The sequence below is a fragment of the Piliocolobus tephrosceles genome, unplaced genomic scaffold (genome assembly GCF_002776525.5).
Source record: "Piliocolobus tephrosceles isolate RC106 unplaced genomic scaffold, ASM277652v3 unscaffolded_31760, whole genome shotgun sequence".
Lineage (NCBI taxonomy): Eukaryota > Metazoa > Chordata > Mammalia > Primates > Cercopithecidae > Piliocolobus > Piliocolobus tephrosceles.
This window is the reverse complement of record NW_022315155.1, coordinates 1-16,199: the sequence shown is the minus strand read 5'-3', so window position 1 is coordinate 16,199 and position 16,199 is coordinate 1. Positions and strand designations below refer to the sequence as shown.

At 48.6% G+C, this 16,199-nt stretch overlaps 2 non-coding genes and 1 pseudogene across 2 annotated transcripts; 1 reads left to right on the top strand and 2 right to left on the bottom strand.

Annotated features, from left to right (window-relative positions):
• Window positions 1-5,529: 5,529 nt before the first annotated feature.
• On the bottom strand, window positions 5,530-9,024 carry LOC111535609 (annotated as a pseudogene).
• On the top strand, window positions 8,014-8,095 carry TRNAL-AAG. Its single transcript has one exon. It is a non-coding gene; the product is annotated as a tRNA-Leu (tRNA).
• Window positions 8,458-8,530, bottom strand: TRNAV-CAC. The gene has a single exon. It is a non-coding gene; the product is annotated as a tRNA-Val (tRNA).
• Window positions 9,025-16,199: the final 7,175 nt, after the last annotated feature.

The following is a 16,199-nucleotide window of genomic DNA, read 5'->3' as shown; positions in this document are numbered from 1 at the left end:
AGATAGATAGATAGATAGATAGATAGATAGATAGATAGATAGATAGAGTCGAGGTCTCACCATGTTTCTCAAGCTGGTCTCAAACTCCTGGGCTCAAGCAGTCCGCCCGCTCGGACTACTATAATCTAGAGTTCGTCCAAACAATGGAACAAAAATGGTGTGCGCTGTTTTTTTCTCCCCACTGAGAGCGTCCTGCCCCGGGGCTGGTCGTGGGACACAGGGAGGCAAGGCGCGTGCTAAGGCTACCCTCGCTCCTCGGGGACCAGCCTGAGGTTCCCGACGGGCCCAGGTCCCCGCTCCTCCTGCAGCCCTGGGCCGGGGCTCCGCTGCGCCTGCAGCTTCAAGACCTTAGCGCGGAGATCCCGGGGCGACGGACCCTGTGCAGCGCGATCTGCACAGCGCCAAGCCTGCATCGCGCATCTGCCCGGCCCAGAGCCGTGCCGCGGTGGAGTCCTGAGCGCCCCCAAGTGGTCACGTGTGCGGCAGCGACCCAAGAATTTGGAAAGACTCGCGGACAACTGCACTCCTTTTACAGCGTCTGAAGGTTCCTAGAGGGAGCTGTGAACGGTTACCAAAAAAACAAAACAAAACAAAACAAAAAAAACAAAAAAAAAAACACAAAAAACCACGGTCATAGGGCCCATTGGTGGCGTTCTGAAGGGCGACCTTTCCCCTACCCCCGCGTGGCCTATCGCTCTTTGTTTACAACTTCATAAAATTGAAAAAGAAAAAGATATAGAAATGAATGCATTGGCATTAAAGCACATTTGTTGAATTTTTTTTCTTTTTACTATAGAATCTTTCTAGCCAAGCTGAGTGTTTTTGAAAAGGTAAGTTACAAAACATAATGCAAATATTCTTATTAAAACATAGCTCCTATAGCTGAGTAGGGCGGCGCACCCCTGTAATCCCAGCTATGCAGGAGGCCGAGGCGTGAGGATAGCTTAAGCCCAGGTATTCGAGGCCAGTTTGGGCAAAATAGCATAGACCCCTACCTCAAAAAAATAAAAAATAAAAATAAGACAAATAAAGTATCTATGAAAAGAGTCTCCAAAGTTCAAACAAAATATTATCAACACGTATGACATGGTTGAGAGTGCTTTTCATCTTCTTTAAGTTCATTTATGTTAATTTTTCTTCTTAGGTGTGTCTAAATTTTCCATAGTGAGCACATGTTAATAGAAACTTTTAGTGTCTAAACATACAAATAGGAAATCCTCAGGAACTGAAAGAGCAGGCTGGAGGAACAGAACAGAGCCTGGCACCTGCGCCAGGAGCACCTCCGGGGCTGAGCGCTGGTAGAGGCAGCCTGTCTCTCAGTCACCCTGGTGCAACACAACTGGCATGCCCACCTAGCCTGAGGGTGCCAAGTGGACACAGGAAGCCAGCACGGCCACACAGCAAGGAGGAAGGACAGGACCCCTATCATCCCATCCCAGGAGCTTCTTTCAACAAGTTACAAAAACGAAGACACATAAGGAAGTTGGAAAGCCTGTTTTTGCTGGGAGACTCTGTCTTATTTGGTTTCAGGCTTGTAACTGTCATAGGCAGAACTCAAACGTGGGCCCCAAGATTCCCACCTGGTGCACACGCGCTGTAGGCCACCTGCCTCTGAGTGAACGTGATGGCATGTCACTTCCACAACCATGCCACATTTTACGGAACAACAGATTGCGCAGCTGTGATTGAGGTTCCTGGTCAGTTGATTTTGATTAATCAAAAGAAAAATTATCCTGGGTGGCCCTGACTTAATCAGGTGAGCCCTTTAAAAGAAGGTGGAGTTCCAGAAACACTGTGCACCACTGGCCTCAAGGAAAGGGGCCTCTGGCCAGGCACGGTGGCTCACGCCTGTAATCCCAACACTTTGGGAGGCTGAGGCAGGCAGATGGCTTGAGGTCAGGAGTTCAAGACCAGCCTGGCCAACATGGTGAAACCCCATGTCTACTACAATTACAAAAACAGCATTGAGAAAAAAAAATCCTCCTTATTAACAGAATAAAGGGAGGGCGGGAAACTACATGATTAACTCAATTGATGCAAAAAAAGTATTGGACAAAATTCAACACCTTCTCATGATTAAAACATTTAACAAACTGATACATCACAGGATACTATCAACAGGGTAAAAAGGCAACCCACATAATGCAAGAAACTGTTAGCAAATCACATGCCTGATAATTGACTAATATCTAGAATATATTTTTAAAAATCCTCCTACAATTCAACAACAAAAAAACTACCCAATTTCATGACACAGAATCAAAGTCGTAAAAGTATAATTTAAGTGTTTATCTCTAGTAAAATCACAGCTAAGGACGTAGACATATTGGCTCAGGGAAAGCTCAACAGGAAACAAACTGGAGATTTGCTCACCAAATATGGATGGTTATCCCTGAGTTGTGGCTTTTTCAGGTTTTATTTCTATAGAATACCCTGAATTTTGTTATTTTTTTAAATATGAATTTTTCTAATCAGAAAAATAACTTTCTGTACAGTGTGCAAGCGTGTTTTGATGCAGGTTCTCTCCAAATGGGGTCCCTTGAGCAAGTCTCATTTAAAGGGGGAACCTCCGGCAGCTGTGCCATGGAAGGAGGCTCTGGAGACCCTGCCAGTGTGGTTACTGAGAGACGTTTCTGAAAGGATTGGTGCCTCTGCCAAACTAGGTTATTAGTATTATTTTTTAATTGGGAAATTCCCAGTGTATGCTCAAGTTAAGTTAAAACAAAAACAAAAGAAAACAAAACAAAAAAGGTGGGACAATCAATACATGCTCACAGTCTATTGTCTGTTGTCTGTTTCATAATTTACGTACATTTATGGTTTGAAACAATTATAGCAAAGATTGGTCTCGTGTCTGTAAGTACATCAGCGTCATCAGGTGCTTTTCAGAGAGTATGGGAACAGGAAGGTGGAACCGCACTGTCACTAAACTGTGGAGGCAGAATGCAGGAGGGCATGGCCATCTCTGGCCACACTGCCCGGCTGTGCCCACCTCAATGAGAAGCCAAGTATAATGCCAGGCTGGTTTGTTCCCATAAACCATACTACAGTTTTTACTGAATGATTATTCCCAAACTAAAGCCAAATGGAATGTGTCGTTTAAAATTAGTTATAAATTAGAACTCTTAGGGGTGAATGTAAGAATTTTCAGGTGGGTGGCTGGGGTTTTGGAAGCATCTATCCAGCAGCTGAACAGTCCAAGTAGTAAGTTTGGAGAATGGTTTCCATTGTAAGTGCCCTTGTCCTCCCACGATGTTCCGCTGATTTACTGCTCACCGGGATGCAACATTTGCTCATTAATTTAGACCTCATCAGTTTGTCAGATCAGAACTTTCCAAGTAACATATTGATTACCTAAATATATTCCATACCTCTATATTACAGAAACAATGCATCCTTATATTAATATTTTTTCACATTTATTTTAGGTTCAGGGTGCATGTCAGGGCTTTTTTTTTTTTTTTTTTTTACATAGGTAAACTCATGTCACAGGGGTTTGTCATATAGATTATTTCATCACCCAGGTATTAAGCCCAGTACTCAATAGCTATCTTTTCTGCTCCTCTCCCTCCTCCCACTCTCCACCTTCAAGTAAACCTCAGAGTCTGTTGTTTCCTTCTTGCCATTTAGCTCTCAATTATAAGTGAGAACATGCGGTATTTAGTTTTCCGTTCTTGCATTAGTTTGCTAAGGATAATAGCTTCCAGCTCCATCCATGTTCCCGCCAAAGACATGATCTGATCCTTTTTTATGGCTGCATAGTATTCCATGGTGTATATGTACCACGTTTTCTTTATCCAATCTGTCATTGATGGGCATTTAGGTTGATTCCATGTCTTTGCCATTGTGAGTTGTGCTGCAATGGATTGAAGGATAGTTCTGCTTTTAGCTCTTCGAGGAATCACACTGTCTTCCACAGCGGTTGAACTTGTTTACACTCCCACCAACAGTGTATAAGTGCTAACTTTTCTTTACCACCTCACCACCATCCATTATTTTTGTCTTTTTAATAATCTCCATTCTGATTGGTTTCAGATAGTATCTCACTGTGGTTTTGATTTGCATTTCTGTAATGATCAGTGATGGGCTTTTTCTCATTTGCTTGTTGCCCACATGTATGTCTTCTTTTGAGAAATGTTTGTTCATGTCCTTTGCCCACTTTTAATAGGGTTGTATGCTTTTCTCTTGTAAATTTGTTTAACATCCTTATAGATGCTGGATATTAAACCTTTGTCAGATGCATAATTTGCAAATATTTTCTCTCATTCTGTAGGTTGTCTGCTTACTCTGTTGATAGTTTATTTTGCTGCACAGAAGCTCTTTAGTTTAATTAGATCCCACTTGGCAATTTTTGCTTTTGTCGCGATTGCTTTTAGTGTCTTGTCATGAAATCTTGGCTCATCCCTATGTCCAGGATGACGTTGCCTAGGTTGTATTCCAGGGTTTTTATAGTTTTGGGTTTTACATTTAAGTCTTTAATCCCTCCTGAGTTGATTTTTGTGTATTGTGCAAGAAATGGGTCCAGCTTCAATCTTCTGCATATAACTATAAAAGTCTGACAAGTCCATTAATTGAGGAGATTGATAACAGGCTACTTGGTTCTCATGTGAATTCTGTGACAACGTGAACAGGTCCAAAGTTGTTCAGTGGAGGTGCAGAATGCAGATTCAGTTCTTTGTGATCTGTCAGTTCTGCAGAAAACAGGTAGTGCGAAAAAAAAAAAAAGTAACTTATTAAGACGAGACCAGCACCGTATTACAACAACAGCATAAACTTTCCTTAAACCAAATGGATATTTTAAAAAACCAAAAACACACACAATTTGTATTTACTACTTCTATTATATACAGAAGTTAAAGCACACCAGGACCTGAAAGTCTTTGCTGCAGTTATGTGGTGTAGTGAGTTTGGCACTTCATCATAATGAAATTTCCAATGGCTCGGTTATTATCTACAGCAGCACATAACCTGCGTGCATCCGGCAAACATCCTGCACAGGAAAAATGTCTTTGGTGCCAAGTCTCATGAAAGGAAAAAGGGAGATTATGATTTTTTTTTTAATCAAGAAAACTAAAAGGGAATGGTGAAGGACATCTTTGGACTGCTTCTCTCAGTTTCTGCTGTCAGACAATCTGAATTATTATTATTATTATTATTTTTTATTTGAGACGGAATCTTGCTCTGTTGCCAGGCTGGGGTACAGCGGTGCAATCTCCAGTTCCCAGGTTCAAGAGATTCTCCTGCCTCAGCCTCCTGGGATTACAGGCGCATACCACCACACCCAAGCAATTTCTGTATTTTTTGTAGAGACAGGGTTTCGCCATGTTGGCCAGGTTGGTCTGGATCCTCTGACCTCGTGATCCGCCTGCTTCAGCCTCCCAAAGTGCTGGGATTACAGGCAGGAGCCACCGCGCCTGGCCGATGAAGTACTTTTAAGTGTAGTGTGCTCACCAGTTCTTAGCTTGACACGCAGCTATGTGTCCTTGTCATTGACACTGTGTGAGGAGCTTTGGCTCAGGCAAAACATTGTCAAGCTGAAAAATCCAATGTATCTCCCTCCGTGAGGTCATTCAGAATGATGGATTTCATGTCACAGTCCAAGTGCTCAATGAATATGCCGTCCAAGTCACTTGGGAGCCTCTCCTGGTGGAGGAGGCCCATTCTGCCATAGACACTGCAGCGGCTCACTGAGGAGTAGCGCCCAGGGCACTCATCTGCATGGGATGGGGCAGAGGACCTGGTAAAGGTGTCTTCACTGGGGTCAGGTGGTGCACACCTGAGGTGTGGGGCATGGTGTTTCCCATGTGAGACGGGGTACAGCCATGAACTGCAGTCTGCTGAGCATGCCCAGGGTGGATATGGGAGCTGGCATGCCTCATTTTGCATCCAGATGCTTGGCTGCCATAGGCTGACATGGCTGAATTAAGGCCCATCATGATATTCTGGCCCAGAACCCGGCTGTTGGGTTGGGCTACCCCAGGATCCGCTGGTGTCACAATGTCATGGGGAGGAGAGTCAGAAGTCAGCAACTCCTCCAGGAGTCCTGCTGCACAGTTAGACATGGACTCACAGCTCCATAACTTGATTTGTGGTCCTGGAGTGTTTGCATAGGCATCTGGGGCAAAGGGCTCATGGAAGACCCGCCCTACGTCTATTTTTTTGTAGTCTGGCTGGTTGAATTCAGACTGGTATTTGGTGGCACAAATGAGTGGCATGGCGTCTGCTGCATCATGGTGCCAGGTGCCGACTGGGTAGACATAGTTAATGATGTTGGTGACGAGATAAGATTGAGATCACCCAAAAAGTTTTCCATGTTTCAGGATTGCTTGTCTCAGACTGGGTGAAATAGGGGCATCTTTGCCGCAGATGGTGGGTACCCTGCAGAATGCACGTCCCCATCTCCAAGACCGTCTCCTTAGGCTATAATAGGTGAAAGTCTCCCAGTAATAGTACTAGCAATTGAGCTAGTTCCAGGGCGAAATGTACTCCAGCTATCAAAGTCATCATTGGTGTGAGAGCCAGGGCTTGCAGGCCATTTTGAAAACTGGGGTCCAGGGCTGTCTCCGGCATTCCCCTGGCTAGACTGCAGGGGTGCTTTTTTCATGGCAGCTTGGCTTAGGCTCTGAGCGCATTTGCTGTTGCTGTCCATGGATGCAGCTCTTGTCCTAAGAGATCTCCCACCCTTGCAGCCCTCTGGATCCAGCATCCACTGAACATTTTTTCCAGTTCCTTCGTTCTGCGCGCCAACTTGCTGTGTAGGAACAGAAGATGAGGAAGTGAATTCCTCCAGCCGGCCGAGCTGTTGCTGTCGCCCTCATCCTTGAAGCAGGGCACGCTCTTGACCATCCACTCGCAGATCTGCCACAGCGCAAGCCGCTTCTCCGCCGAGCTCTGGACTGCCTGGTGCTGAGGTCGGCGTGGGACAGGTCGCGCCACGCGTTGCGATGGGACGAGCTGCTCCTGCGCTGCTGCCCGGCGAGCGGCCCGGCGGTGGCGGGGTCCCGTGTGGGTGCGGCGGCAGCGAGGAGTGCAGGCCGCCCGCCTCGGGCCCTGGAGGTCCCCGCACAGCTCCCGGGGGCGGCGTCCCGGCGTCAGTGGAAGTCCTCGCTGTCCTCCAGCGGGCTCAGGGTTTCTCATGAAGTCGGCGCTGACGGCGCGGGACTGGGGGTGGCCGCGTGGGACCCTCGGAACTCCCTCCGGGGCAGCGGCTGGAAAACCGGGTCGACCTCCGCCCCCCGGGCGCTTCGGCCCTGGGGTCCCCTCCTCTCCCGTCTCCTTCAGTACCCCCCCCAAGCCGCGGGCGAGGTGAGAAGTGGGAGAGCATAGCCCGGGGCGTAGCGGGAGGGGGAGAAGAGCTGGCGGAGATTCGCTGGGACTAGGTGGGTTCCGCGGGAGCCGGAAAGAAACTGGGAGCCAGGCGGGGGCAATGGAAGCGCGAGTCCAGAACCGAGCCTGGCGGGGCCGTGCACGGCGAGGCTGATCGGGGTCCGCGGGGCGGACTGGACGGCGGGCGGGAGCCCCGGGCCAGGGCGGATCCGGGCAGAGCGGGCGCCGAGCTCCCGCGGACTGGGCCGCGGACGGAAGGACGGACCGGCGGTGGCTCTCCCCGGAGGCGCGTCCTCTGCGCAGCTGCCTGTGGAGTGCGGCGCCGCAGCTGCAGGAATACGCGGCCGCCAAACTGACGGGGTCTGCCCTGGTTTATTTATTTTTATTTTTCTTTAAAGTGAGAATGTAGGAGGCTTCCCCTCCTCTCACCCCGGCTCCCCGAAGAGGGCCAATGTGGGTGATTTCTGAGTGGCCCCCAAAGCATATCCCGAGGCCTGCGCTTCGCGAATCTTTTCTTCCAGGGCGCTGGTCGAGCCGTTTCCCAGCCAGTGCCTCTGGCCCAGCGAATCCTGCTGGAAGGCGGTGGTTCTGCGATGCCCTGTGGATTCGCCCCAACACCTTGTTGGCCCAGGGACCTTGGGGGTCTTGTATAAGGAAGGAAAAGGTGGAGACGGGCCCCAGAAGGGAGGTAGCGTGGCCGAGCGGTCTAAGGCGCTGGATTAAGGCTCCAGTCTCTTCGGAGGCGTGGGTTCGAATCCCACCGCTGCCAGTTTGTTGTGATTTCTCCATTTTTGCCCCTTCATGGGTTACAAAAGAAGGAACTCCACTTGGGCCCCCGCTTTCTCGGGCCCCGGAAACTCTCTCTGGCACGCTTCTTCGTCACCGGGAATTCCATTTGGCAGTGTGCATCCACCCACGGGACGGGCTTTGTGGGGAGTTCCTCGCGCTGGTGCCCACAGCAAGTGAGGTGGGTTCAGTTCTTCCCAGGTGCCAATCAATGATTGAGGCAGAAAGGCAATGGTTTAAATACCCTTAATAGCCTTCTCTCCTTAACCAGGTGGAGATAGCGGTGGGGTGTTCTAGTCTTCAGTGTAATAAATTTGAAGCAATGGGGTTAAAAGTAGGAGAAAGTGTTTCCGCCCGGTTTCGAACCGGGGACCTCTCGCGTGTGAGACGAACGTGATAACCACTACACTACGGAAACCCGCTCGTCTCGTCTTTGCCATCATAATTAGTCAGCACACACGGCTGTGTTTTATTTCTCATGATAATTCTGAGCTGCTTCCCTGGGTCCCCTTGAGCTTGGTAAAGGACGTTTCAGCACTTGGAAGGCTGAGGCGTGAGAATGGCTGGAGCCCAGTAGGTGGAGACTGCGCTGAGCTATGATTGCGGCACTGGATTCCAGCCTGGGAGACAGAGCAAGACCCTGTCTCCAAAACGAGCAAAGAAAGAAACAACAAAAGGAAGTGCTCACGCTGGATGTGGTAGTATCAGTGGGCATGGGAGTCCCGAGAGAGGGTGTAGAGGGACCTCAGAGAGACGTGACAGTGGCAGCGGAACCGTCTGGCGTTGACTGTGGGCATGGGGGTGGAACAGCCGGGATGCGCTGGCACCATTTTCTGAGAGGGGGACGTTTAGAAGAAGCTGCTTGGGGAATGGGAGGCCATCAGTTAGGGTGTGGAGCTGGAGCTTGCGGTCCTGGAGAAAATGGAGTGGAAATGCAAAAGGAAATATTCTACAACGCCATTTTCATTGTTCTGTTGTTTGGAAGAGCTCTAACCTATATAAGCAACCACTTGTGGGACACTTGGATTGTTACCAGGTGTTTTTTTTTCTTTCTTTTTTTCCCAACTGTAAATAATATTGCAAGATTATCCTTGTGGCTCAATCTCTGTATAACATCATAATGATTTCCTTAGGAGAAATATCTAGTGGAATTAATGGGTCAAATTTCTGTAACTTTTAAAGATACACATCAGCAAATTACTCTCCAGAAAGGTGTTACCAGTTTATAGTGATTTATCTTCCCACTTATTCTGGCGTAAGGCTTCATTCACTCAGCATAATGTTTTTGAGATTCCTCTACGTTGTTGAGTTTACCGGCAGCTTGTCCGCGCCCCCACCGCCTTTTTTTTTTTTTTTTTTTTTGGAGACGGAGTCTTACTCTGTCGCGCAGGCTGGAGCGGCAGTGGCGCAATCTCTGCTCACTGCAGTCTCTGTCTCCCGGGTTCAATCGATTCTCCTGCTTCAGCCTCCCGAGAAGCTGACATTGTTTGCTCCTTTTAGTTGCGGAATAGTATCCCACAATTCCTTCCCTCCCTCCCTCCTTCCCTCCCTTCCTTCCGTCCTTCCTTCTTTCCTTCCCTCCTTCTTTTATTTTTTTCTTTTCTTTTCTTTTCTTTCTCTTTCTGTCTCTCTCTCTTTCTTTTGTTCTGAGATCAGTTCTCACCCTGTCACGCAGGCCAGAGTGCAGGGCCTAGGATCAAGGCTCCCTGCAGCGTCGACCTCCCGGGCTCAAGGGATCTGTCTTCCCACTTCAGCTTCCTGATTAGCTGAAACTACAAGTGAGTGCCCACCGCTCGCTCTCGGGCTCTCTCTCTCTCTCTCTTTCTCTCTCTCTCTCTCTGTCTCTCTCTGTCTCTGTCTCTCTCTCTCTCTCTTTAAGAGATGGAGTTTCACCATGTTGCCCAGGCCCCAGGCTGCATTTCTTGTTGGTAGATATTTGGGCTTGCTCCAGTTTTTTTTTCTTTTTCCTTTTTTTTTTTTTTGCAATTATGGATAATGCTGCTACGAACATTTGTGCACAAGTCTTCATGGATATATGCTTTTGGTAAATGCCTAGGAGTAGAACTTCTGGTCACAGAAGATGTGTATGTTTAGTTGGGAAAAAAAAAAAAAACTTTTGGCTGAGCGCAGTAGCTCACGCCTGTAATCCCAGCACTTTGGGAGGCCGAGGCGGGCGGATCACAAAGTCAGGAGATCTAGACCATCCTGGCGAACGCGGTGAAACCCCGTTTCTACTAAAAATACAAAAAATTAGCCGGGCGTGGTGGCGGACTACAGGGTCGCAGCTATTCGAGAGGCTGAGGCAGGAGAATGGTGTGAACCCGGGAGGCGGAGGTTGCAGTGAGCCGAGATCGCGCTACTGTGCTCCAGCCTGTTACCGAGCCTGACTTTGTCTCAAAAAAAAAAAAAAAAACTTTTGCCACAAGGTGGTTGTACTAGGTTGTACTATTTTCCTGCATCAACAATGTCCAAGCGTTCTGGTTGTTTTTTTTTTTTTTTAACTTCTAGATGTTCTTGTGGGTATGTAGCATTTTCCTATGGTTTAAATTTGCATTTAGCTGATGAGGGATGACGATGTGCACGTTTTCATGTGTTTATGGACCATTTGTTTATCTTCCTTTGTGAAGTATCTCTTCAAATATTTTGTCCATTAAACAAACAACCCCCCCACCCCCCAACCCCCAGTAAAAGGACTGGCCTGGATAGTGGCTCAGCTTGTAATCCCAACACTTTGGGAGGCTGAGGTGGACTGATCCCCCGAGCTCAGGAGTTTGAGACCAGCGTGGGCGACATGGCAAAACCTGGTAGTCCACCTGTAATCCCAGTTACCCTATTGGGGAGGCTGAGGTGGGAGGATCGCTTGAGCCTGGGAGGTGGAGATTTCATTGGGCCAAATTCACGCCACTGCACTCCAGCCTGGGTGACACAGTGAGACCCTGTCTCACACACACACACACACACACACACACACACACACACACACACAGAACTGAGTTGTTTAAACTGTATAATTTCAAAACTTTGGGAAGCTGAGGCAGGGAGGATCCCTGGAACTCAGGAGTTCTGTGAGACCCCATCTGTACAAAAAATAAAAATAAAAAATTAGCTGAGCGTGATGGCCTGGGCCTGTAATCCCTGCTACTTGGGTGGCTGAGGCAGGAGAATCGCTTGAACCTGGAAGGCAGAGCTTACAGTGAGCCGAGATCGTACTCCAGCCTGGGTGACAGGGCGGGACTCCATCAAAAAAAAAAAAAAAAAAGACACTCTTCTGTGTGTGTGTGTTTTTTTTTCCCTGAAACTTTTAAATTTTAGCTTCTATGTTTAAGTGTAAATTCTATTTTATATAACTTTTTTGTTTTGGTGTGAGGTTGGGATTAATGTTAATTTCTTTCCCCTATGGTTGTTTCTGAACCATTTGTTGCAAAGACTTTCCTTTCCATGTTGAATTGTTTTAGTGCCTTTGGTGAAAATCAAATAACTGTGTATTTGTGGGCCCAAATTATTTTTTTGTTCATTTTTGCTTTTCAATTAAAAAATTCAAATAGGCCAGACATGGTGGCTCACTCTCGCAATCCCAGCACTTTGGGTGGCCAAAGCAGGCAGATGACTTGAGCTCACAAGTTGAAGACCAGCCTGGGCAGTATAGCAAAACCCATCTCTACAAAACATAAAAAATTGGCTGGGCATGGTAGTGTGCACCTGTGGTCCCAGATACTCGGGTTACCTGGGAGGCTAATGTGGGAGGATCTCTTGAGACTGGGAGGCGGAGGTTGCAGTGAGCCAAGATGGTGCCACTGCACTCTAGCCTGGGTGACAGAGTGAGACCCTGTCACAAACAAACAAACAAAATATAAAAATAAAATAAACTGCCATAACAAAGAGACCTCAAATACCATAGCTTAAATTAGAAATTAAATAAAAGTTATTTATCCTTAAAAAAATTCAAATAGGCCAGGCATGGTGGCCCCCCTGTGCAATCCCAGTGCTTTGGTAGGCTGAGGCTGGAGAATCACTTGAGGCCAGGAGTTGGAGACCAGCCTGGGCAACATAGCAAGACCCCATCTCTACAAGAAAAGGAAAAAAAGTTAGCTGGGCATGCTGATGCATGCTTGTAGTCCCAGCTAGTTGGGAGGCAGAGGCAGAAGGATTGCTTGAGCCCAGGAGTCTAAGGCTGCAGTGAGCTGTAATTGCACCACTGCCCTGCAACCTGGGTGACAGAGCGAGGCCATGTCTCTAAATAAATAAATAAATAAATAAATAAATAAATAAATATTTAAAAAGATTTTTAGTATACCAGTCACATGGATGTTAGTATGATGAACAACTATAAACCACCAATATTTCACAATCAGTAAAATCTTGTGACTTTAGCTTTACATGTATTTTTTTTTCTGAAATGTTTAAAAATAAATATAATCATTATATAATTTCACCCCTAAATATTTCAGTATAGCATCTTTAAAAATGATATAGGCCGGGGATTTGAGGGCAATGTCTGACTTTGCTTTAAACTAGATGCTGTTAGAAAGTGAGGGCGGTTCCATGACTGGGTGTCTTGATAAATGATACCTAATCTATGAGAAGGGAAGACTAGAGGGAAGAATAGGCTGTAACTGACAAAGAAGAAACAGCCACTGGTTTTGGCTGGGAGTGTTTGGTGCTTTGTGGGTGGTGCAGTGAACTTCTCACATCTGTGCTTAGACGAAGTAATGAAGTGGCCTGGCTTGGTCTCCTTTCATCTTTGTCTCCAGGTCGCTCTGTCTGGGGCTGGCGTTCTGTGGGGCTGCTTATGTCCAGCAGGAGAACAGTATGGTGCGGCTGTGAGCGCCACGCCAGCTTCCCAATGTCAGGGCTGCTCTTTAAAAACTTATTTTTGGGCGGGGCGCGGTGTCTTTACGCCTGTAATCCCAGCACTTTGGGAGGCCGAGGCGGGCAGATCACGAGGTCAGGAGATGAAGACCATCCTGGCTAACACGGTGAAACTCCGTCTCCACTAAAAATACAAAAAACCAGCTGGGCGTGCTGGTGGGCGCCTGTAGTCCCAGCTACTAGGGAGACTGAGGCAGGAGAATGGCGTAAACCCAGGAGGCGGAGCTTGCAGTGAGCTGAGATCCGGCCACTGCACTCCAGCCTGGGCGACACAGCGAGACTGCATCTCAAAAAAAAAAAAAAAAAACAACTTATTTTTTTCAGAAGTTGTTGTGGCCCCTGGTTGATCCCTGTGACCTTGTATCCTGGCTTTCCTAGTACAGCCTCAATGCAAAATGTTTTCCTTTTGTTCCATTGGCCAGAATGAATGTGCTGGCATTTGGATCTGAAAATTTACATCCTACAGAAAAAAATCCTGATGCTTGTAAATGCTAGCTGCTCCTTATTTAAGCACCTGCTATATGCCAGGCATTCACAGTGAACTTCCAAACTCTAATCTTAACTAAAACCCCAGGCGGCAGGCATCCTGTGCCCACGATAGAGGCATTTAACTTGCCCGCAGTCACACAGCCAAGAGGTGACTCAAATCCACGTGGGATTCAAGTGCAGGTGTCCTGACGCCAAAACTCAACTGCCTTCCACCAGCTACATGATCTCTTCTGATTTGAGACCCAAAGACTTCATTGTAGGCTGACATTTTGCAAGTTTCTCAACTGCCAGATGGGGTCACCCCTCTCCCAGAAGGCAGGATCTGGGTGGAGCACTGGGTGTCTCCCGAGCCCATAGGAAGAGGCTGATTTGAGGGGCGGTTTGCAGCCCTGAGGCCCTCCAGACCCTGGGAGACAGGCTTGCCCTGGAGGCAGCTGCCCTTTCCCAAGCGCTCAGTAGCCCACCCATTCCGCACACTCCTTCCCAGTCTCCATGTGCTTGGCCCTCAATCCAGACCTAGAAAGAAGATTCTAGATCAGCTCATTTGCAGATGAGGAAACCAGGCAGGGTACGAAGTGGGAGGGTCCCACCAGACAGACACTCAGGTACTAGTGCCCCACACCCCCACGCACCCCTCGTGGCCATGCCCACCTGCCTCTGCGGGACAGCGTTGCTACTTAACCCCAGCAATCCTGAATGACTGTTCCCTGGGCCGGCAGGTGCTAACTTCTAGACTCTTCATGGTCATTGCATGGTAGGTTCTGTTGTCTGTTTACTGGTGAAGACACCGAGGCTCCTAGGGTGTGCTGGGGCTGACCTGGATGCACGCTCAGGTCTGGCTCTGATGACCCACAATGGGAACCTCATGCAGACAACGCCCCAGCGCCATGACTTGCGTGATGCCCACTGTAAGCTCACGCCGACTCTCGGTTGGGCTCGTTGGGCTCCCAGCAGATGCCTCTGAAGCGGAGACTTGGTTTTTTCGTTTTGTTTGTTTGTGTTTTTGGGAAGCGTGTTGCTCTGTTGTCCAGACTGGAATGCAGTGACTCGATCACGGCTCACTGCAGCCTTCTCCTCCTAGACTCAAGCGATCCTCCCACCTCAGCCTTCCAAGTAGCTGAGACTATAGGTGCACACCGCCATGCCATGCTAATTTTTTTTTTCTGTGTTTTTTTTTTCCCCCTGTTGTTGTTGTTTTGTAAATAAAGGGTTTTGTCATGTTGTGCAAGCTGGTCTTGAACTCCTGGGCTCAAGCGATCCACCTGCGTTGGCCCTCCAAAGTTGTGGGATTACAGGCGTGAGCCATCACGCCCCGCCTTGAAGCAGAGCTTTATGCAGGAAGTTTCTGGGGGAGTGCTCTTGGGATCACATCCTCAAGGGAGGGAGGGAAGCGTGACTGGGCAGAGGGAGGAGCTGAGTGGCAAGACGGTTACCACTGAGGCCTCAGCCCACCCCAGGGGCGCTGGGAGGAGCCTGCAGGAACGTGAGGCTGAGGTGGGAGGGCCTGGCCTTTGTTCCCCGTTCCAATCAGTCTTTAGGTTCTGGCTGCTTCCAGGGAGGAGGCGTGGCCCTGGGTGAGGCATTTCCCTTCCCCAGGGCAGTGCCTACTGAGGGGCTCAGTGCAGGCTGTGCTCCCGATCGATCGAGGGGTGCGTCTGGTCTGGGTGGAGGGATCTGCACGGGGCACCCACCCCACTGTGGTCACCAAAGACCCGTGCAAGGACCTTCCGCCTTGTTTCCCTGGGTGGGTCTTGAACTCCTGGCCTCAAGGGATCCTCTGGCCTGGACCTCCCAAATTGCTAGGATTACAGACATGAGCCACCGCGCCTGGCCTGAGATTTTAAGTATCTTAACACTCTCAGCCAGGTGTGTGAGTCATGCCTGCAATCCCAGCACTTTGGGAGGCTGAGGCAAGTGGATCACTTGAGCCCAGGAGTTCAAGATCCACCTGGGCAACATGGGGAGACCCCGGTCTCTACAAAAAAATATAAAAATTAACCAGGTGTGGTGGCAAGCACCTGTGGTCTCAGCTACTGGGGAGGCTGAGGCAGGAGAATTGCTTGAGCCCAGGAGGTCAAGGCTGTAGTGAGCTGAGATCGCACCACTGCATTCCAGCCTAAGGAGAGCCCACTGCAGTAGGGAGGGGGCTGTTGCAGTAGGAGGTCCACTCCTTTGACAGCAAGAACCTCTATCCCAGGCTACAGAGAGGCCTTCACATTTGCAGGGAGGAGTCAGCACGGCTAGAAAGACCGGGGCGGGTGGGGTGGGATGAGGAGTGACAGATGGGACAGTGGATCAGGGAGTGTTTTCTCCTGAAATTGAGATTCTGAGGAGGAGCTGTTAGGGGGATTTCTGTGCTGCTCAAGGTGGGCCAAGGTCACAGCCTGCGGGGAACCAGTAAGCCTGACTAAAGTATGGACAAGTCAACAGGCATTTTATCCAGATTGTTCAGTATGGACAAACAGTTCAGCTAGTCACTCATGAGTTGAAGATCGGGAATTTGGAGGGTCTGGATCTGGCCTCACCGTTGGTCAACAGGGGTTCACCATGAGCCTTATCCATGTGGCAGGGGAAAGGCCTACAGGAGGATGGGGCGTCTCTTCTATTTTTAATAATTTCAACTTTTATTTCGGATTCAAGGGGTATATGTGCAGGTTTGTTACCTGGGTATACCGTGTGGTGCTGAGGCTTGGGGTACGAACAACTCCCTCACCCAGATACTGAGCATA